Source organism: Pezoporus wallicus, unplaced genomic scaffold, assembly GCF_028554395.1.
Source record: "Pezoporus wallicus isolate ANWC-B61680 ecotype Strahan unplaced genomic scaffold, APGP_CSIRO_Pwel_v1 contig_5485, whole genome shotgun sequence".
Lineage (NCBI taxonomy): Eukaryota > Metazoa > Chordata > Aves > Psittaciformes > Psittacidae > Pezoporus > Pezoporus wallicus.
In genome coordinates, this window is record NW_026641550.1 from 4,530,584 (window position 1) to 4,551,408 (window position 20,825).

At 40.5% G+C, this 20,825-nt stretch overlaps 1 long non-coding RNA gene across 2 annotated transcripts in view; it reads left to right on the plus strand.

Moving 5' to 3' along the window:
- Positions 1-19,982, plus strand: part of LOC130607366 (uncharacterized) — a 46,471-nt gene extending 26,489 nt beyond the window's left edge. Inside the window, exons 4-6 of one of the 2 annotated variants that reach the window (XR_008974245.1) lie at positions 8,852-9,052; positions 10,016-10,234; positions 19,870-19,982. This is a non-coding gene — a long non-coding RNA (uncharacterized LOC130607366). Of the gene's footprint in view, positions 1-8,851; positions 9,053-9,558; positions 9,804-10,015; positions 10,235-19,869 lie in introns of those variants that run through there. The other variant, XR_008974246.1, reaches the window with a different exon arrangement.
- Positions 19,983-20,825: the final 843 nt, after the last annotated feature.

A 20,825-nucleotide genomic window follows, 5' to 3' on the forward strand; every position in this document is an offset into this window, starting at 1 on the left:
CTGGGATGGGAAGAAGCTTCAGAGGGACCAGAACGGACTGTGCATGGCTCGCTGTGGTTCAAATATTGACTGAATTGAATGAAACCAGAGTGGAAGGTATCTTTGTAAGAATGCAGCTTGCAGGGAGAAATTTATTTATGTTAACCATTTTATGGCGATTGCTTGATCTTGTCAGTCCAGTTTTCACAGCTTTGAGAAGTTAAGGATTCTAAATTATATTCTAGTAAAATCGGTTTATGTTCAAAAGCCTTTCTTATCTCTTTTGCCTGCCAAATTGGGATCTCATAACACAAAGATGTTCTTTCTTTGGGGTTCTTGGAGTGAAAAGTATCATAGAACAGTGAAATTGTAGTCATTGAACTGATGAACACTCACTCAGGTCTAGAAGCCCATTTCCTGCACTCATGTCCAGCTTCTCCCTTGACTGATGAGAGCCTTGCTGAATTTTGCTGGTATAGGAAGTTGGTCCTTGAGGGTATGGTGTTCTCCTTTGCTGACACTGAATACAAGCTAAAGCAACAAAGATTCTGCTTGTCTTGGCTGAAGTGTAAACATCTTCAGTCAATTAAACCATTAAAATTACCATTTGCTCTTTGATCCCTTTTTGTTTCCATCTGTCCCTTTGTTATATCCTTTCTGATGCTGAAGCGAAGGCACGTTGGAGACAGGGCCGCCTCTGCTTTTGTGTCTCTGGAGGTAGGTGGATCACTGCATGGTGCTGCTACAGAATGGTTTCCATCAACTCCTCTTCCCAGTGGGGTATATAATTCTCCATAAATGGAGAAGCAACTTTCCAGGCTTTATCCAAAATAAACACAAACAAGAAAATGCATGAAATACGGTTTTCCTTCCTCTGATCCCCTTTTCTGTACATAGTTCATGTTGAATTTAAAGACGTAAACCTCCCTTTTTGCCCATTCCTGCAGAAGTCATATACTAAATTCCCAAAATATAGTCCAAACCCACACAGGCATCAAGATCCCAGTAACAGAATATGTTAAGTCAGTGGGAATTCTGGAAGTATCTTATCACCAAAAATCAGCTATTAATTGTAAACAATAATATTCATTCTTCTTAATTACAGCCATAGAATTGTGTTGGACCTTCTCTATTTTTTAATGTTTTAGGCAATGCTCCACACTTTGACCAACATGCAGAAAAATGGCCTGTATATCTTTTTCTCGGAGCAAATAAATTAATTTTTATGGAATGGAAGTGGAAGGTAGAACTGAATAAGCTAGTTGCAATGGAAATAGTCTTTGAAAACATTGGAAAAGTTAGACACTTGCAATAGCATGTAGTCTAATTTCCTGAACCTGTGAGAAAGGACATGAATTATTATACAGCTTACTGTGGAACATATGCTTGCTTCCTCATGTATGTAGAAGGCAAGGGTGGAATATGTGCGTGAGTCAGGTCCAGCATTTCTCATTCTGTCTCTTAAAAGTTCAAAACCAAAGCAGACACTGTGAATGACAAAAAAAGACGTGCCAAGAAATGAGCTAGAGCAGCTTAGTCTAGATGCTTCTAAACTGGACAAGAAGAAAAGTAACTTTTGCTAGCAGGTACCTTTTCTGATTTGTCAATAGCTTTTATTTTGTTTCAAAAAATCTTGTCAGATACCTGGAGTTATATTTTTTCAGTCTGTACCAAAATTATCCATGTTGTCATTTTACGTAAAAATCATAATAATCTGCTGCTCCTCTGGCACGGCACTCTTCCTCCAATATTCCTGCACTCTTTTCACATTTCCAAATAAGTTTACTGAAGCTTGAAGTAGGGGTGGGGACATAGAGGGTGCAGTGTGAGGTTTTGGGGTGGGTTCTGTATTTTTGTTTGTTTGTTTTAAAGAAAGAATCATATTCCTGAGTTTAAAACTCAGAAAGAATCTTAGCTCCTTTGAGGCAGCATCAAGGTGGGATCCTGCAAACACAGGTTCGGTTGCCATCTAGGAAATGTAATGCATTCACAGTTCATATTCAATTTACTGCCTTTACAAGAAAGGATTCTGGATTTCAGAGCCTGGTGGTGGGGTGACATTGAATACAGGGTTGTGTAGCACTTTATAGAACTTTTCTTTTATTAGCAGCTCTATAACACATTAAGTTAGACTGAAAATTTGAACTAATTCTTTCCCTTGAGGCCCAGGCTGTAATAATGGTAAAAATCTGTGAAATAGGGTAAATACAATTCAATAATTATATTGATAAATAAAATGAAAATCAACTAATTGTGTCATTCAGTCAGTTCCCTGCCTCTGTTGTTGCTGCCTTTCTGCATCAGCGACTGCTAAACTTTTTCTGTCACACTTCAATAAATTTAATTGTGCAGAATAAATGAGCTAATTTTTGAAGTCACAGGCTCTGTTTGCAAGATAAGGATGGTGATTTATTGACCTCTTCCAACTCTGTAAGAGTGTCACCCTTCCTTTCACTGACAACCATGAGAAGGGGTTTTGTCCCTTTTCACCCAGCACCTTGCTAAATCCCACTTTGTATATTTACCTTCCCATCTCATTTTCCTGAAGTCACATAATACACCACAATAGACCCCAAATCCCTCTTTCAGTTGGGATACAGAACTGCTCCAAGTGATTAGCAGAGCTGTGGGGTTTTCAATCTTTCTTTTTATGCTATTTTCTTCTGATGATCATTTCATTCTCTAGATATTGGAGGGATGGCTGATAAAAGGAAGTACAAGAAGGAGGGATAGATTAACGCCATTTTTTTTCTGGAAGCTCCGGTCTAATCTCATTCATGAATCATGAGCTCATCCACAGTACCAGGATGCGTACTCATTTCAGTGCTCATTCACATTGATAGTTTGACCATGAGCGCAGGAAAAAAATCAGATATTAAGCATTGGACATGCCTCATGAAAAAAAAAAAAAAAAAAAAATCCCTGCTTTTAAAACTTTTGTTTCTGTTTCTTGGGTTTTGTGCCTAGATGCTGAGAAGACAAGGAGAAGATACTGGCTATCTTCTCTGTTATGTTGCTGCTGCAATTTTGACAATTGCAATTTTGGCTTTTTAAACTGACATAGAATGGTAGAAGTGAATAGGTTGCACCTTTTCTTTCCCACCACTTTGATTGTCAGTCAGGTTATTTTAGCAAAACATCTGCATGACAGCCACAACTACCCTTTTTCATAAATCTGGATCTTTTGCTCTATTCTTTAAAATAATGCTATAAAATGAACTATATGCATATGAAAAGGGATGCTTAGATACCGTGGTGCAACTCAAATCAGTTGTCATGGTGTAGCAATATGATCTCAGAATCAAAAATCTAGTTATTCTGTTGAGTCAATAAAACTCTTCAGAGAAAAACAAAATCAGCACCAACACACCAACTATGTCAAGAAATAGTCTCAAAGTTTAGCCTCCTTGACTCTGGCAAATAAATCCAATAAATGACAAGGATGGGGACACTTTCTTTGTAAAACTAAATGGCTGTCTGATGGCATACATAGGGCTATGCAAACCAGTTTTCCATCTTGGTGGAAAACTCTGTTTGCTCTTCACGGTGAGATTGAATCTATTCTTCTTTGACTGTCATGCTAGGTAACATAGCTAGTCAAATATATATGAAAGCTAGCTAGACTTTGACAAACTTGGCCTCCTAGAAGTGCACAGCAAAAGACTATGGAGCCAGGATTTCAGCTGGGCACCTAGAATGCAAACTGTGAGAAACCTTTCTCTTATGTTTTAGTTGTTATATTGGACCACTTTCTGCTGTAATTTTCTTCTAAAGAAGACTTATAACCTCCTAAATATTTCCTGTCAGGTGCTGGCTAGGTGAAATGCATCCTAGGGAATTGCAGCTCAAGGAATCACAGCATCCCACATACAGAGCAGTCCAAATTTCTGCCAAACTCCTCACCGCATCTTTAACTCAAACCGTTTGCATTCTTTGTGATTGATGCTTGTAGCAAAAGGCACACCTAAATCAGGAAAGCCTTCTGCATCATGGTTCTGCCTTTCCTCAAACAAAACCTTATGTCCAATTTAACAGCCTGCTCTGGGAGCTCCACACAAACCTAACACAGACAGCCTTTGTATGAAATGATAATTGCTGTTCCTTCCTGTTTTCAATATGTAGTTGCTGTGCATGCCTTGGTTGCTGTGAGTCGCCTGATTTGGACTACTTTGGGAACCTGTCATCCTGCACCTGAGCAATTACATTGATTTTTGGGGAGTATGAAAGTAAATTTAATCTGAACAAAACTTACTCTTTGGTGATGAAATCTTTGCCAACTTTAACAGGGTAAAATTCTGCCAGCATGTAACTTTTTATTGGGCTGTAGTGAAATACTTTGGAGAAAGATTTCCAGTTCATAAACCAACTCCAAAATGTCAGTTGACATATATGGGCCATTATAATTTTTCTCTTTGCAAGTTCCAATTGTTCTGCAGATTCCTCGCAACAAGAACAAGAAGATAAAGTTTGCAGTGAAGAGCTGGACCTTGTGAGGAGATATCTGAAAATGCTAAATCTCATTCAGATCAACATTTCTAAACCCATGACTTCCGCTGAAGGAGAGCTATGTACTTCTGAGAGAGGAAGTTGGCAAACTCTTACGAGCAAAATAATGTTCACTTCTCAGTTCAGATTTTTTTTTTTTCTGCTGTGACCTTTGCTAGATCTTAAGTTGTCAGAAGTAGACAGAATTAATCTGAACTGAAAACGTTTATCATGCTCTGTAAATCATAATGCAATTCTGCCCATCTCTATCCTTTTTCATTGGTGCTCTGGTTATGTGGGTATGACTGAAAGTTGCTAGTCTGATCTGGAAGTGACTTGGAAAAATGACATCCACTAGTTACTGCAAATCTGACTTACAGACCAACTGGAGGGTACAAGATTGGTGAAATATGTCGTCTGTAGGTGAAACCAAAGTTGAGCAACTAAGGGCTCCTCACGAAAGAAAGCCTATCTATCTTCCCTATTGCTGAACATAGAAGCTGAACTGCACAGGCATGAAGATAAATCAGAACTGATTGCAGAGATGAGAATTCATACTGCCTGATGGAACTTAGGTATCTTCTTAAAATACCGGGCTTTTGGTTCATTCTGCTGAAGAAATAAAACCCAGCCCAATATTGGAGCAATGTATTGCCAAGGCCAGGGTTGAGAGCTGAGATCTTTCTGTGTTCTTTGATGTTTGAAAACCAAGGTTGCGATAACAAAACCAGCCAACAATGTAAAAATGGGGAGATTGAGGGTGTGGTGAAGCCCAAATGAAAACACATGGAAGACAATTCTCTGTCCACAGCTCACCTGCATTCCCCATACCTCTTCCTGTCTGCAGGGCAGACCTAATATGATTAGATCAGAGCATCCCCCACTTCACAAAATATGCTTACTGAAAGACACTTGTTTCCAGTTTGGATTTTTTTTCTAATGTTGTGGTTTTGAGACTGCCTTGGAATATTTTATATAACATCAGCTACTGTGCAGATTTGGGTATTGTACTGTAATTACTTAAATAGGGGATTTTGTATGCTATAGCCAGTGATTCATGAACTGCAGGGTATCTGCAAAAACAGGCTTTCATTGGGATTATGGGATGTAAAATGCCTGAAGGTTTTTGCCTTTGATAGCAGACCTGCCATTGCATCCACACAGGGTTTGTCTAATAAATTGTATTAGTGCTTTCCAGTACCCTGATAACTTCCCTCCCCCCAACTCCTTGTTATTCTAAAGTGTTTCAAAGGAAAACTGGTTCTCTGTGAATTATTGCTGAGGCAATCATTAAAGTGTGTGTTCAGGATGCTTGTGGTGGCCGTGCTGTATAACAGAGAAGAAAGTTGAAAAGGTTCTTCAAGGAGATGTAATCACTTACCCTCCATCAGTTTAGGGTTATGTAGCTAAATCCCCTACCTGATTTTGGAAACAATCTCAGCCACTGAAGAAACTGGAGCTACTGTTTCATTTAAGGTATTGTTTAGCTTGGCACATCTAATTATTTCAAGCCCATGAAAAGGAGGAGGACATGCTGAAGAAAGTATGTTCACGCCTGTGTATCCAAACAATGTGTTAGACTAGGAATCCTTGCAGACACAGTTAAGTCTAAAGCTTTTTTTCCTCCTGTAAGATCCAGTATGAACTGGGCAAAGGGAATCAAATATATGATAATGTCTTGCTGCCTGATAGAAAACCCTAAGTTGTCCAGGGGATAGCAGGTTTCTGGTGGAACTTCCTTGCTGACTTTTCTGTCAGCCCATTTCTAAATGCAGGTTTCCTGCTGTAAAGAAAGAAGCAGAGTTGTTTTGTAGTTGCTTGTATTTTAATTATAGCAGGCACAGCATTTCAGACATGCCAATGCTTGTTTTTATGTTGGGATCCACATGGCTGCATTTTCTTTCCAGGGGTTGGGAAAGATCATTTTCTTAGTCATATTTCTCTCAGATGCAGAGCTGTGCTGATAAAAAAACAAAACAAAATTTACTGCTACTAACTCCCTTCTGAACTCACCACAGCACAGGGAAGGAAGTTCAGTAGATATCAGATACAAGTCAGGGTAAGTAAAATTCCAGTGCATGTTTGATGCCCATGAGATTCTTCATTACTTTTATTCCCATGCATAAGGGTCATATCAGCCATTAGCAGCAAGAAAATCCAAGGCCTTCCAACCTCCACACTTTTGTCTGTGCCTGTTTCTAGCTGCCTAGTGTGCAGCAGGTTTCTTGCTCTTTTAAAAAACTCACTGAAAATATGAGGGCAGCAAGACTTGTACAGCTGTGTATGTACTGTGCATATACAGAAAGAGCTGTACGTTCTTGGCTGAAATCCTCTGTTTAGCAGAGGTTCTTTGGGGTTAGGGGTTTGTAAAGGTTTGGGTTTGGTTTTTGAAGCCCTGTGTGTGTCCACTTGCTATTCTCAGCTCTGCTTTACAGCACTTGGCCATGGAAGGTTATGCTCCCAAACAGGGCATCAGAGGTGGCTCAGCCCAGCAAAGCTTCAGATAGAGCAGAACTCACTGCCACTGTTTTCCATATGTTCCTCTCCATGGGGGTCTGACTGGACCTCGACCTGAGGAGGAAGGAGAATGGAAATTTAATGGAGAAGTGAATCCTGCCCCCAGGTATATGAAGCAGCCAAACTCTTTTGTTCTCATTCTCTCTGGTTTTAGCATGTTTCTGTCCAGGGGTGGTGGTGGGAGTGTGTGTACTTGAGGCAGCACATTCATCCCTTGCTCTGCCTGTGTCCAGAAAAACATCTCCTAGTGCTCAACCTTAATTTGCAGCCCTTCAGAAGAACCTTCCCCTCTCTGTATATTTTTTCTTTTCTTTTTTCCTTCTTTTTTTCCCCTTTCTTTTCAAGTCAGCTCACATTGATTAATCATTTTAGAAATGTTTAGGGCTGGAATTGTGAAACCTTTGTTGGCAATAATTTTTCCCCTGGAGTCGAGGAGACTACTCATTAGCATGACTACTTGCCAGCGTGAGGGAGGGATTCACAATCTGGACGTTTGTAGTTTTAAAAATATGTCTCTATTTAGCTGATTTGAGCAGCTGAGCAGGGATGGTTACGGAAATCAGACTAACAGGCTGTCACACTCGGGTGTTTTACTTCAGAATGCATCTATGGTGAAATCATGTATTAACCAGTATTTTGGTTGTCTGGTGTCTTCAGTCTTACTTACAAGCATTATGTGATACCTTTCCAGTGTAAACCAAACCCTTTGTTGTTAAATCCCCTCTCTATACCCCTCTTAGCTTCCACACAGTGTAAAACTGTACAGGGGTCAGTATTGACAGGAAAGCCATTATAGGCCAATTACACAAATCCCTCAGAAGCAGCTAGCGCCTGCAGGACACCTGGTTTTGAGCCCAGTGGGTGGAAGGGGTGAAGGTGAGGAGCTGGGTAAGCTTATGTCTGCAGGGCATGAAGTTGGCATGGCTGTACCTCTTCTTCCTGCTTTCAAGAAAGAAAACTCCAAGGAAAGAAGTCTGTCTCTCTGACAGAAAACCCTGTGTTTTATATTTCACTGCTTCCCTACTGTGAGTCAGTCACTCCCCCTTTTTTCTGAGGACAAGTGAAACAACCATGGCTCTGCTCTGCATGGCTAACAGCAGCAGTGACCACCAGACTTAAAACTGGTGTGGGATCGTCCCAGTAAAAATCCAAAACAATGCTATCTTTCCTATTTCCCCCACACTCCTTCACCCTACTGTTCCGTTTGCTCCTCTGCATGCAGCATGGCCAGCCAGCCTGGGTGCTGGGCTGCTGAAGCACAGGCGTTCCCTCTTCTGTCTGCATCTCCCTCCACCTTGCACAAAGCTGACAGGGGGATTTTTCACCTCCTCACTTTTCTTTTTCCTCTTTGATTAACTTTGGACCAGATGGCCAGTCCCCAATCTCTCAGCATGCATTTGACTGACAGGAGCCTTTGATAAACCTCCTAAGAATGAAGTCATCTTCAGGTCACCTCCTCTGCCTGGCCTTTAACATCCCGCACATACCACCATTATCTGCTGAATAGGAGACAAAGGAAATTAGCTCCAATTCCCTATCATCCCCATTATTTCCACACTGATTTAAACAATGAGGCAATGAGATGCCCTTCACTTTCCTTGGAAAGGTACAAATGTCAGCTGTTAAGAAATGCAAACAAGAGGGTTCCCATGTTAATGGATGGGATTCTTTGTAAAGCCATGAAGTGGTAAAATGGATTTATTCACCGCCTGCCTGGAAAATGCTTAACACACTTCTAAACAAATTCTCTAACCACTTTTTACTTCATACACAGTGCAGAGTGCTTGAGAAGCCTCATTGTTTTGGTCTGGCGATATGTATATATGTATAATGAGGTTATATGCCACTCTGTTGCTTTTTCCATATGCAGTTATCAGAGCTTCATTTGAGACAGTCCTGAACCAAAATCATGGAATCCAAATTCCTTGATATACAAAATGGTTTAGATGTATATGAACCTGAGTAATGAGATATAGGGAGCTACCTGCAATTTCAATTGAGAAAAGTAATTTGGACATTCTGGACAGGGGCCACAGGAGCTGGAATCAGAACAGAATCTCACCAGAGATTAGTAAGTAGTTGCCACACACCTACTTGGCTATTAACCTTTTATCTGAGAAATAACAATGCACTGTATGAAGTGTTGGCCCAGCAGTATTTTGAGCCAGGCATGCTGGAAAATATCTTGAAATATATTTAATTTTATGAGATTTCTTTCCCAAGGTTGTGGTCTTCCACTTGAATTGATTTGACTGGCAGTTAATTCTGTTTTCTTGGCAACTGAAAGAATCCGAATGTTTGGGCTTCTTGCATCAAGCCATTCTCCAGATCACTGGCACACCCACATGCATTGCAGAAGATTAAAACAGCAGTGATCTCCAAATTAACTCTGGGAAAAATGGGTCCACAAGCTGTGCTTTACATTAAAATATGACTTTGCTTTTCTTCTTTGTTTACTAGTCTCTCTCCCCAGTAAAGCAGTCAGGTTCTTGCCTTCAAATTAGGGCTCACTACAGAGTCATCTCCAGATGTACAGTTGGAAAGCACCACTCAATTTATCTATTTATTCCAAAGTGCAAGGATCACACTGAGAGCTAGAAACTGTGAGCTGTATTCCCATTGCCTGCTATGGAACATGGGAGCAATGACAGCGTGTCAGGTCAAGAGACTGGTGAGCAATTCTGACCACCTGTTATGCCAAGTTGCTAGAACTTGGCTTCCTTTGCAGTCAGTGGAAAAAAAGTCATCTTGGTACGCAAGTTAGGCAAGGTAGAGAAGTCAGTCCTGCCAGACTGATGCATTGTGACTGCTGCTCACAAAAGGTAGGAGCCTGAATCACTCCTTGCTTATTGACCTTAGATGCCATTGAAGGAAGGGTTTCTAAGTTAGTCTCTTCCATTGGGCAGCCTGAACTTGGCACTGAAAGTGATGGTCTCTGAAGGCCTTTCTGTTGATTTAGAGTCCTAGGTAGTGTTTGTCACATACCTTTAGCCACTAATGAAGGCTGGTCTTTTTCTTTACACTCTTATCACAGGTACCCACACCTCAACAGTGCCTGAGAGAATTCTGATTATGACCTAGGCTGATTTATGCTTCTGAACACACCTGGCTAGCCTCAACCGTGAATTCTGTGTCTACAGAGAGGTGGCATAATGGGAGTGTAAGAGGACATCTCAGTTTTAAATAAAAAGCCTCTCCATATAAATTCAGACACACTCCTGCTGCTGCAGAAGGACATTAATATGGAAGTCAGGTAGCACCTTTCTTTTTTCGCTTTGGGAGAGTCTTTTTTATGGCTTCCCTTACTAATATAAGAGCCATACTGTGGCATTGCCATAAAGGATTCCCATTCAAAGCTGGGCAAATAAACTCAATGGAAGTCCACTAGTTGAGAGAAGGCTTGAGAAAAGTAAGTTAAGCCTAATTAATGATAGCATTCATTCTTCAACTATTCCTGCAAAAATCAAAAGAAATGTTTTGCTTCTTTCGTCTTTCCAGCTGAAAAGCTTCCAGTGTGGCCCACACCATTAAAGGACTCCAGCTGCTTTGTTATTATACCTTGTTCCTTTTCCCTCTATATTCCATCTTAAAGTGGTGAATCTTCAATCACCACAATTTTGTTGGTGCTGACTATAAAGGATGGTCTTCTCACAGTAATTCATGTAATTCATGTTACTTCTTGAAGTATTTGACTAGCTAACATGAAAGGCCAGATGCTTTCTTCGATTTCTTCCATTTATCAAGACTCCCCTTTTTCATGCTGGTGCTGCTATCCTGATAATGACTGACAGTCACCAAACTGCCTTTTTTTCTGACCCCTTGACATTAAGCTAGTCAACTGACTGAAGACAGGCCCTAGGCTTAGCTAGCTAGAACATGGCCTAGTCTTGGGATTTACAGGAACAGATGGTTTCTGTCCCTGTGTTCACCAGCCTTGGTAGTATTTTTAAGACATCTGAAGAAACCTTTGCACTGGTAAGGGTGGGAAGCTCAACACATTTCCATGCATCCCGCTACATGCTTTCTGATTGAAATCTGGAGGAGGAATTGAGCTTCTGGCAGTGGTTATGAATTTGGCAGCCACAGATTATTTTAAAGACCCTGCTGCGTTAGGGTGCAGACCAAGGTGCAAAAACACTCCTCTGAAGAGCTTATTTTCCTTAGATAGGGAAGACTGAGTTGTATGGAGCTAACCTGTGGCAGAGATTGAAAAATGCTGCAGTACTAAGTATTTTTTTTAAGCACAGTTCTTTCTCACAATTTGTTTTTCACATACAGCCGGTCACCACGTGAGGTGTTTGCCTGTCCATCTCTGCAGATAAATGCACACACCAAAAAGACAGACAGACATACTAGCACCAACGCAGTTTGACTTGTTTCTTTACAGTAGATACTCAAGCTAGTCTGAAGAAGCAAGAACACCACAAAAACTCTTATCTCAAAGTTTTGATTTTGTTTATTAATTTATTTATTTTTTTTTTTTTTAGTAAGCAGACGTATCAGCTATCTGCAATTCAAAGCAAAAGGTTGGGGGGGGCTGATGCTTCCCATTTTGCTTTTAAGAAGGTCATAGTGAAAGCTTGTGATTGAATATTTTGCATGGAACTGCCTATGACAAAGACAAAGACAAGAGGTTTGTCAGAGTGCTATGAAAAGAGAGAGAGAGAAAGATCTGTGTTAGATTTTTAAGGTATATTTGAAAGAGTGAAATAAAAAAAAAAATGCTTTCAAATCCTCAGGGACTTTCCAATTTATCAAGAAAGACACATTCTTCCTAATGAAAGGTTACTGACCTTCATGAATGTGACAGTTCAATTACAGCCCATTCATATGCAGAGCAGCCGTTGATAAAGGATTTAGGAAATGTGACTAGCATGGCAAAAAAAAAAGGGGGGGGGAATGTCTAGAAAATTATTTTTTATTGTGGAGCAAGAAATATAAATAAGATTCAGTCAGGTAGTAGAACCTTTTCTTCTGTGGCCCAGCAACCATTAGATTTGCTTCAGTGAATACATTGACTTTTTCCTCTTCTTTTTCTACTAATATTTCTGTCTTTTTAATCCTCTGAACTACTAAACCTAACAAATCATAAAGCCCTTGGGGTGCTGAGATGCAGGGTTTCAAACATTTTTTTCCTTCTGACTGGCAGAGAAAGCTGGAATGTGTCCTAATGTTATTTTAAGTGCTTGACTAGTATTTAAACTCTTAAATGGATGGAAAGTTAAAGCAGCAGCAAATGCACATGCACATACATGTACCCCCCCCCCCCCCGCTTTCCTTTTCCTTCCACCTCTCCTCCCCCTGCTTCCCCCCACACACTGAGCTTGGCCTCTCCAAGGCTGTTAATAGCCAAAGCAGATATTGGCTAGACTCTCTGGAGCCAGCCTTCAGCCAATGGAGGGTGACACCTGTGAGCTGATGTTTGCTGAACTCCTCCAGGTGTAGGAAAGATGCTTGAATTGACATAAGGCAGGAGCTGTAAAAACAGGCAAGTATGTCACTCATACACGCAGCTCCCTGGAAGATCCCAAGGCCAAGTTGTTGTGAAACAACTAGAAAGAAAGAAAGAAAAAATGTTTCACTTGCTTTGAAATGATTCCAGATTATCTGTTTATCTATCCGCATGCACACACACTCACGGATCTAGGCCTATGCATGCTGTGTGTACATGAAGCCTGCATAGAAAATAACATGAGGCATATGTCCCTACATAACACATGTACAAATCTTGTAATTTAAGGTGGTAGCAGGCTGAGCAGTTGTGAAGTTGGATGAGGACAATCCTTTGCTTAGTGCAAGCTCTCACAGGTGGTCCCACATGGAGTAGCTGTGGTGGAAGCTTAGCGCTCACCTACATTTATGTTAGGTTGTGATTATATGGAAGGGATTGCCTTCCGCAGAGCAGCAAACAGACTCTTGACTTAAAGCAAGTGCTCACATCCAAGTGCAATCACATGGGTGTGAAGAAATGCTAAAACTGTCTGTGGAAGTCAGAGCCAAAAGACATTTCCTTGACCTCCGCTCAGTATCTGTGAAATGGCATGCATGTTTCTGAGAAATGAGCTCGGTTAATTGGCGCTACCTCCGCCTGGATACAGGGCTGAAACTTTCTGCGCTGTTCAGGCTGGGAAGAACTGCAGGGGCTGAGACTGTGAGATCTCTGTTCTTCCCAGAGGAGCAACTGCAGAGAGAATAGGCCAGCGCAGTGTATTTTCCACTTGTGTTATGACCGATTATGGTTTCTGGGGAACCACAACCACTCTCAGTGCTTCAAGCTGCTGTACTAGGTGTCTGTCTTCCTTGCCTAATTACCTTCTCTGAGTAAATTTCAAGTCTTATCCCTAGTGGGTATTATAAGCACCTTGCTTACTGGGTGCTGAAATTTGTGTATGTTCTCAGGGAAGTCCTGAGGGGCCTGTTTGTTTGTCATGAGGTCTTTCATCAGTAATCACCCATTGGTACTGACAGCTTTTCAGACTCTCAGCCTCTGTTGGCTCATTGGGGTTTAGGTGATCACTGTAGAGGAAAGAACACTTCCTTGTCCTTAGTCTAATTTTAGATCAAGGGCTGGCATGGAATTGGCTTTGGCAGCATCGAGTGATAATGTCTCATAGTGATGTATACAAATAATCAATCTGACTTTATTGGTTCTTTCAGATGACTTTGAAATGCATAATTATAAGGCACTGAGTTATGGAAATCATGGTGGAAATTACCAGGATCCCTTTGGAAAGGTCACATTCTAGCTTTTCTTTTAAGCAAAAGTTCATCTGATCGAAGAGCTTTTTAGGGCAGAATGCTTTGCTTTGTTCTTCCTTTTGTTCAGTGCATACCTGAGATTTTCAGGAGGGTGTTAAAAGGCCTCAAGAGAAATTAATCCAATGCATTCCCACAAGATCTGTTTCCAAGAAATCCGTTGGTGCAGTGTAGGAGGTAACCCAGCATCTGTTTTGGACACCCTAAAATTTTTTTCCATGCTTCTTGGTAGTATACTGCCCAGACTGCACTGGAAGCTCTGGGCAGGCTCTGATAAATGTATGACCATCTCCCTGTCATAGCTTTTAGCCGTCCCGTGGCATGACAAGATTAGAATCAAGGCCCTTTGAGCACTGGAGAGGAGCTTCCTAATAGTATGCGCACCACTTGCTTTTAATGTTGGAAAGAACAAGATAAAGGAATTGAAAATGTTGACATTTTTAAATCCAGAAAACCTCTTTGGAGTCTGTCTGTGCAGTTAGATTCATTGTAGGTAGGGTCCCAATCCAGCAGAACAGTCAAACTGTGAAGCTGGAACTTTTTTTTATTTGAACTGAGGACTGAAACAATTATATTTAAAATGGAGAGAGTACAAGAATTAATCTAAGTATGTTCTATACAAATCTCTATGTCATTCCTCAAATATGTTTTCTGCAACCTGCTGTAGTCTATTTGGACTATGATACTATAAAAAATGTTTACTGGAACTCATCTGGGATGACCTTTCTGCAATGTTTTGTCTTTGCCTTTTGTAGATAATCCACACCATTTAGGCGTTTTGTTTTTTTGGTTTGTTTTTTTTTTTTCTTCCCCTTGTAAGATCGACAAAACAAGACTATAAAACATTTGGCACAGAAAATCTTTATTGTCTTTTGAAATGAGGCTTACTTTTCACCACTAGTAAAATGTATTTAATTTACTTGCAATGGCCAGTGGACAATTTGATCAACTCTAGTTTTCAGATAGCTTCATTTTCATGACAGATTTTAATATTCAAATTCAATTAAAAGCCATCTTTACTGAGTGCAACATAATAAAAATAATTATTGGTACCAGCATCAAGAGAACATTTCTGATCACATTTGCTTTGGTTAAAAATACAGTCTTTGTTTCCTGCTTACATTTAGTTGGCAGGGTTCCTTTAAAGTTTATGCTTGGCCCTGAGTCTTGAGAGTGCAGTCAGGCATGTGCCTGAGAGCAGTCCTAATAGGCAGGCTGCATAACCTCACCAGCTAAGGCTTGTGGGCTACAAGGGGGTTGTTCACCAGGGGAAAAACACAGCCCGCTGCCGCTCAAGCTAGCGTGAACTTTACATACTGCATGCCTTGCTCATTGATTAAAAATGTAGTCATCCTTAAAGGCAAATCACCTAAGGACTTACAATAAGTCACAAATATGAAGATGGTTTTGTGTAATGTACTTTCATGTAACACTCTTGCAGGATGAGGATTTTGTTTGTAGTCAGCGTGAGTTGGTTGGTGACTTCTGTTAGCTTGCTGGTTGAGGCAGGTTCTTCAGAATCAGTTCACGTGGAAACCAAACTGCACCTGAGCAAACATTGGAAGGTGGGGAAGGAATTGCTTTCAATTCATACCCACAAAAGTTAGAGTGACTTATGCATGTTCCAGTAGGGAAAACTTTCTCTCATGGCTGATTGTTTGATAAGATATGCCAGGAATTAATTTTAGTGCGCCCAGTAAACATGAATTATTGTATGGCTGGACCTCTTCTAGCTGGATTTAGAGGTATATCTGGAGGAAAAATATTAATCAGACTCAGCTGATCTGATGCTCTCAGTCAAATGGTATGAAATAGCATACAGTGAACTATTTGCATGCATATTCTATAGATAGCAAAAAGAGTAAGCAAAGAGATGTACATGACAGCCCATGTGCTTAGTAGGCTTAATGGTTTGTAATCACAGTTTCAGCTCAGCCTGGAGAACACCAGCAACAGAAGAGCAGGTCAGTGTGAGAAAGCACATTGTGGCCAGCCCAGCAAAATGGCCTTTGAAAGTGTACTCATCCCATTGATAATCTCTGGATCAAACTGTTGACAGATTTCTTTGTGTGAAGTAAGCAAAAACAAAGTTCCTTTTCCAAGCAGATGTGATGCTCTACCAGTGCATGCTAGCGGTCCTTTTTTTCACTTAGGCAGAAGATCTGAATATGGTCATACATTCTTTCAGGTGCTGCTCATTAAAACTGTGTGAAGAAGATAAAGATACAGCAAGTCTTAGTATTATCCATCTGGCCTAGCATATACTCTACATGTCAGGGTAGAGACCACTCTGTCTAGAGACCACTCTTACAACATATTGATAGTAAGAACTGGATCCAGACAGGCAATGCTGGCTTATATCCAGAAAGTGTTTCAACTATATGTGTATATATCAAACTTGAAGCATTTCAACAGACCCCAACTTTGTTGTATCAAAGTGTCTAGAAAACACGTTTCTTCAAAAGAGCCTTTTCTACTTTGGAAGAAACAAGAAAAATAGTAACAGGCAAGATATATTACAAAATCTGGGCCTCAGTCCAGGAAAAGCACAAGTTTCCAAGATCCTCACATTTTTACATTATGGCCTATATTGAGGTCAAACCTTTTTAAGGTGCAGATTTTTCTTCTGGGTACTTGAAGAGGAAACAATGTGGGTTTGTTTCCATTTCATTTCTTTATGGTGCGTAAAGGAATCCTGTGATATTTGTTTTTTAAAAGGTTGCGGCTTCTTTTTTATTGCTAGATTCTATTCTTGTCTTCTGGTTTGCAGTGAGTCTTGCTGGAGCTCTTAGATCTGAGGATTGTGGATCCCTCCTTGAAGAGAAAAGATACTGAAACTTTAACAGACTTTCTCCAACAAGCTTTTTAGCAATCAAAGAAACCCTATGAAAGCTTGAAACTTCTGAGACTTTGTTCATTTAAAATAGGTTTTGCTTTCATTGTATCTCGTAACCCTACCAGTTTTCCAGACCTCCAGAGTCTCACTATAGCAATGAGATAAATAAAGAATGAATTGCTATTGTCTGAAAAGAAGGCACTGGGAAAAATATTCCAAAAATAATATTAATACAGGGAAAAAACCTGAAAGAATATCCTATCATTTTTGTATGCAATAGGGATGGACCTTAAAGGTATTATAGGATAAAGAAAAATCCCCTCAGTGGTTTCATCTGTGATGACTGTAAGAGAGGTTGTAGCCGGGGGATCACTCTGCTCTAGGTACCATCCCCTTAGAGAGCAAGCCAGCATTGGCAGAGGTCAGTATCCAAGGCTGCTTTCCAGTCTGTCTCCTGGGTTCCCCTGAGGGCAGTGTGGGAGTGACTCCTGATCAGGACTGTGTTCAGCCTGCCAAGGCAGTTGGTCCTGCCCTACTGGTTTGTACCAGGTAAGGGTTATAGCAGGTACATTGTATATTACTGTCTGCCCTTGTCCTTGCTGGGTTAACACTGATGAAAATCCTTTGCGCTCATCCCCTGCCTGCCACAGTTAATCCTATGCGCCCATTCTTTCTAATGCTGCATGTTAATACATGCAAATGTCATTGCTAAGATGGCTTGTTTGGGTTTATTTTACTTTTTGTTTGCCTTTGAATGTAAAGGAACGTAAGGCATTTTTATACTGGGGCATGTACTGCCTATTCAGTAGTGCCATTAAGAAGAGAGAGGTAGATATAATAGAGATGCATCTCTTTCTAGCCAGTCAGTTACATAGTATAACACTAGTTCTACTTTCATGTGTTTCCTGAATCACTGGCAAAGTCAGCATCAATCTTACAAAAGAAGGTAATGGTTTCAAGCAGCTGCTCTATTATACATTAACAATGTGCATGTCCCTTGCACAAGGCTTTGTCTGCACACAGACAGTGTTCAAACACTTGCATGTATTGACACTCTAACAGATGGGCAACACAGTAGACCTACCATGTATGTGCTGTGCAGGTGCCCATATATCCATCCTAATGTCATCCAGCCTGCTGACCATGTGGGTTGGCTGTTGGCTTAGTGCAGTTGCATTGGCCTGACTAGGCATGGAAAGTGCTGAGATGTGTTCCTTGGTGTGTTCAGCATAGCTGGATCTGCAGCCTAGCGAGAAGCATGTTACTGCTTTTGCTCAGGTCTGTCTGTGAGGCAGGTAGGAAGCCCAGGCAAATGTCTCAATGCTTCTTTCCGGTCAGATTTCTGGACACATAAAAGAGGACATATCAGGTGAAACTGGTCCTTGGAGAAGCCTTAGTAATCTGTCAGTTCTTGGCCTCCAGTCTGCTGGTTTAAGTCATTACTTAAGGAGTCTTCTATGCAGTTCTGGAGTGCCACAGGACTGGTCTGCCTTTGCTCTATGCATCTACTCTCCTGGAAAGAAGGTCAAGAGAATGGGCAAATCTAATAGAAAATAGGTTGTCTGATAATCCTCAGTGACTGCAGTAGCCCTGCAACCTTGCTAGAGACACTATAATTTATAATGAAAGCTGAAGTGGTGCAAAAGAATCAGTCCTTAGGTTTCAGACTTGGACACATTTCCACACAGACCTTTTTATTTCTACGTTGTTTTCTGGCATGTTCTTAGATTAAATGGCAGCCACTAGTCTCCGTGTGTCATAATGAGAAACATGGGAAGTCCATGCCTTTTACTTCTGCCTCCATATAAGTGCTTGTTTCATATACAATGACTATATGTATATATATTTTTTTTATGCTAAAGAAAAAATGTGTGGGTAGGAAAACATCCAATCTGTCAAACTCTTCATGACTAATAAATATTAACTGCTTCAAGTCTTCTAATTATCTCAAGTTTAAAAAATCTGTGGCCAACTACTTAAATATTTAACCATCTGCCAAAAAGCATTCTTGGAGGTTTATTCTACAACATACAGGCAATGTTGTTGAAAATGGAAACTTTTAAGACAGTGTCTAGATTAATATGACATTGATTTTTTTCTTAACTTGATAAAGGTAGCATGTTAAATTTTGTCAGGGTCTCCACATAATGACATCCCCAGTCTCATCTAAAGATTCCTTCATTTGAACATGGCTGAAGATCAAATTGGCACAGAAAGATTGAAAAACTCCCTGTGTTAGAATATTGAATAGTCAGTTAACCCATGTTGAGCACAATGTAGCTGGTCACAGGATATGTCCATTGCATCTTCTGTGTGATGCAATAACTAAACACAGTAGGATGCATGCAGAACCAGAATAATGATCCTCATTTTCAATTCCATCTTAGCAAAGCAGCTGTATACCAGCTGGGCTCCCAACTCCTGGTCTTCTCACTTTCACTTTCTTTTGCATTCTTTGCTTCTCTTCATCTGGCAGTGTTTGTAAGACTGATGCCTTGGGGGGAAAAAAGGGGAGAGAGAGACTTTGAAATCCCAGGCAGCAAGCAGGAACAATCCAGACAGCAGGTGATATTTAAAAGTTTCAGGTCAAGATGAGTCATAAAGCCCTGAGGCCTTATATCCCCTCAGATCCGCAGAAGTCTTCTGAATTCCAGAAGCTGACTGACCTCTTTAAAGGTAATAAGGAATAATCAATACTGTATTTGATCCCTTGCATAAAGGTATTACAACAAATGGCACTAGACCTTTTGAAAGGAAGAATAACATTTTGATCTTACGTTGTAAAATTGCCATGCTCAAGACTACCTCCTGGCTCATATGCTTAATTATGTAATGACATCCAGCTGGAGTACAAAGGACTTTTGCAGAAAGCCAGGCTCCTCTAAGAATAAAGTGTCTGATAGGAAATGTTTAGACTATGAGATCCTCTGACACAAAATGATGGTTCTGAGGAGGATCCTATGTCGTATCATTTTTATCATGTTCTGCTTAGGACAGAGTGACCAAAACAAGATTTTCTCATCACAAAGACTGATTTTTGGGGGAGACAGAGCAGATTTCAGGTCCAGTTTCACCAACATGAAGAAAATGCCATTCAGTGACCTATGTAAGCTCAGACTTACCTCCCTCTTTTCCCCTTCTACCTCCTTTCCTACCAATTATACTTTCCCTCCATTGTTATATTAAAACCTTCTTGTGAGGCAAAGGGTGAGTAACATCAGTGTGAGCTGTCCCCTCACTAGTCAGGGAAAGTAAAAATGTCTTTTGCTTATGGAAAAAACTGTGTTGTGTTACAGACAAGCACGCATAGACTTATGAAACTGCATTTGCTATCCAACCAAGGCAAGGAGCCCTGCTGAATTCAGGAAGAAGTCCTGGAGAGGTGCTGCCTTCTTCCAAGATGTCGGGGTAGTATTTAATTTCCTTTTTATCTTTCTTTTAGTTTTTTGTTTTGTTTTGTGAAGTACTTGTTTTATATTATAAGTTAGGATTCTGGGATGCCTGCCATACTGGCTGATGTTTCAATCTGAATTACACGTGGGACTTGTATGACTGTCTTGTCTTCTGGGTTGGGATATGTACATCTTTATTGGGTTTTATAACAGTTGTCTCTTGTACATAATGAAGTGATAAGAGAAACAGTGTGTACAGCCTTGAGTCTGAAGCTTGACACTATATTTCCACTAACAGAGCACCAGTGGTGTGCTATAATACAAAATCCCTAGTACTGATACTGACATGAAGCTCACACCATCCCTCCCAGTAGCAAAATCCATTAGTGGAGCTGTGACTCTGGTTGTGTGTTGTATTAAAGGCTGAAACCTCTTTATTCAGTGAAGAGGTGGAGCAGCTTCATTTCCCATCATATTTGGCTGAGGACAAGGATTGAATGATGCTTCACAAGCAGCAATTTCACAGGTTCTCTAGATGAAGAGTCTTGCTTTTGTTATCTTTAATTGTGACTAACAATTCTGTGCTCTGTTTATGAGGTACAGCAATTACTTGTCGGTGATTTTTTTTATTTTCTATTCATTGTGCTTGGCACTGACAAGGTGAAAATGAGAATGTATTGTTATGATGCTTGTAGACATTCGTAATTCAAATCAAGAGAAGAATCTGTTGAAGATGATCAGAGACCTACCATTTTTTCAAGTTCTAGGGATGGAAGGGTTGACACCAACTCTGATGGAGTCCTATTAAATCAGGTTACAAGCATGCTCTGCTCTCCCAGTCCTACCCCTCCCCTGACTGA